We start from the raw sequence: 2,826 nt of genomic DNA on the forward strand, positions 1-2,826 counted from the left end.
TGGGATTCACACTTTAAACTAGTAAAGTTTTAGGTAACCATGTTTCAGACAGAAGCCACACAGTGACTTCAAAAAAGTTTGCCCAAGTGACTATCTGACCAGGCTATTTCTTAGACAATCTTCTGAAGCCTTTCAATGGCATGCTTATTTAAAGCCCACTGATTTAATCTGATTTAGTAGTTCCAGTGCTGTGGTTAACAGAAGAGAAAATAGAAGCATAATCTATATTACATGCAAATCCCCGCATCTGTACCATTAAGTTTAAAATGGCCAGAAGTCTACACTTAGATGACAGTGAAAGCATCAACTAATTGTGCTGCCTGAAATATCCAAAGTCAGCTGTATTAACAGCCTAAGTGACAGAAAATTCAGAAAGGGAGAGTTTTAGTAGCAACCACTCCAACTACTAACTCCCGAGGGCTTATTTGACTACTACCTGTTTAAATTTGAGTGGAGCACAAACATCTGCGATTTAATTTTCTTACTAGCTTGAAGAAGGATGAGATCACAAATGGAAAGAAGGTGGCAAGAGAAAATAAATGAACAGGTAATGGCTTATATGAAATTGAGTAATTACATCCTGTATTCTGCAGCAACTGCCAACCTCGGCCATCCCCACACTACAAGCCTACTTTAGTGTTTTGTTCCGAATACTGCTACACTGCCTCTGCCAGGACCAATTTGTATTCCTGGATTCTGGATGCTTTGGAAAAGAGGGTTAATTATCTTGCCTTTTTAATAGCTGCTGGCTCCCCAGCACATTCCTGCAGAGTACCCATTCCCTTGCATGAAGACCCACTCAGTCTGCAGCTGCTCAATGAACACCAGAGAAAGTTAAATAAATCATGCCAAAATAACACTTCGCCTCAGCAGCTGCAACAGGAAGAGCAGAGAACCTACCCGAATTAATGCCTGGCTCTAGCCCAGGGAGCTGGCTGTGAAAGGCCAGAACAGGAAGACTTGGCACAGGACAGATACCAAAGCTTTTTGAACACAAGAAAAGGGAGTGAGGTTATTTCCTTTAGAGGGACGTGGCCAAAGCACAGCACAAGCGATCTGGCTGCACTAGGTTCCTCCACATCCTGTAGAAATTACAATCCTTGGAGAAATAAATCTATTTTTAACAGGGGAATAGCATCACACATTAGGAGACAATGGAACACAAATATTTTATTCTTTTAACTGGATGATACAGCTGTCTAGAAATGGAAGCTCTTCACCCTTTACCAAATCAGATGCTTTAGCAGTAGGACTTGGGGGCCTCATCATCCTAAACCCCGAATAGCTATCTGTTTCAGCTTATTTTCATCTCAGACTATGCCCCCACCAGCTTTTGTAAGGAACCCAAATGGCATGCTAGAAATATCACATTATCATGTGGGCGCATCTGATCACACCTTTTCACAAGCGTTAATTTTAATGGTGCAACTGAGAAGATACTGTCTTACTACTGACTTAGGATGCCAAAGAGTTTAACAGGTGAGGAAAAAAAATGGAATTCCTTTGTTTTACAGATGAAGAATGACGCCAAGTATTTCTCAACTCAGACTTCTCTGGTGAATACAATTAACATTTTTCACATTCCAGTCCAGTCCCACACCATTCCTTACAGAAGCAAAGGTAGGCTGGAAGAGCCTAGATTAATTTAAAACATGTGGTCTTAACAATTAAGAACAAAGATAGCACAAGCTAGAAGAAATGAAATGAAAAACACCTCACTTCCAATAGAGGATGGCCTTAGGTGAGATGCCACGTATCAGACCACTTCTTCCAGCTACAGTCTCAAGGCCATCTCTCACCCTTGCCAGCCCACAGGCCAGGAGAGAAACACGGGTCTAGTGTACTGTGCTCACCCCTTGTTCCTTAGTGTCTTCCTTCCAGAGGTCTTGCAGCACCACTTGTCCCTTGCTTAGATAGGATTCCCCATTCACTCTTCAATCCCACAACAAAGCAGGTCACCCAACATGCTTCTCTTGTGCTGTTATTCAGGGAGGCCTCTCTCAGAAGTCTTAGAGCAAACACAACCTATGCTGTAGGACAGCACCGCACGGGAAACACCCTGTGGAGCACCAGACTGCTCTTCCCTTTACACTTTTCCCTTTTTTGGGGACTGTTGCTACCAGGGGACCCAAACCAACCAGGTTTGTTTCCTTAAGGCTGACACATTTTTGCCACGTACTCAGAAGGCACTATCAGCTCTTCTGTGCCAGCACACCAGAGCATCACTCTGTCACAGCACCAACCATGGAAACTCATCTATGCACCCACTGCAAGGCAAGTTTTACAGCAGGACTCTTACGTTACCTTTTACACATGGATTTGTGGAGGTGGGAGGCTCTCAGCTGCAGCACATCTGTATCCAGGTCAAAATCGGAATGGTGGCAATTTGTGCTTTAAGAACTCTCCGCAGGAAGCTGAGCCCACAGCTAAGGTTTTATTTTCCCACGCCGCCTTGCACACTACTTCTGGCCAAAGGCATGCCGTGCAAACAAGATTATTTTTGAGATTATTACCACCTCTGCGATTGCCAGAAGGGAATAAACGAATAAACCAGGTAGACATAAAAACCTGGAATGGCTAAAAAACCTACTAGTAGCTACAGATGTGAGAATACAATGTACTTTCAAGACAAGGACAGAAAAAAAATCCCAAAGATGTTTAAACACATCCTGGAAGTAAAAAAAAAAAAAAAAAATTTGAGCATGTTCATGTTCCCAGACTTTGACATATTATTTAACAGAAGAGACTGAACACCTCCTGCTAAGCCATCATAATATTCAAACAAGTTCAAGCGCTGTTCACAAAAAACCACACAGCAGGAAAAGG

The sequence above is a fragment of the Numenius arquata genome, chromosome 7, assembly GCF_964106895.1.
Source record: "Numenius arquata chromosome 7, bNumArq3.hap1.1, whole genome shotgun sequence".
Classification (NCBI taxonomy): domain Eukaryota; kingdom Metazoa; phylum Chordata; class Aves; order Charadriiformes; family Scolopacidae; genus Numenius; species Numenius arquata.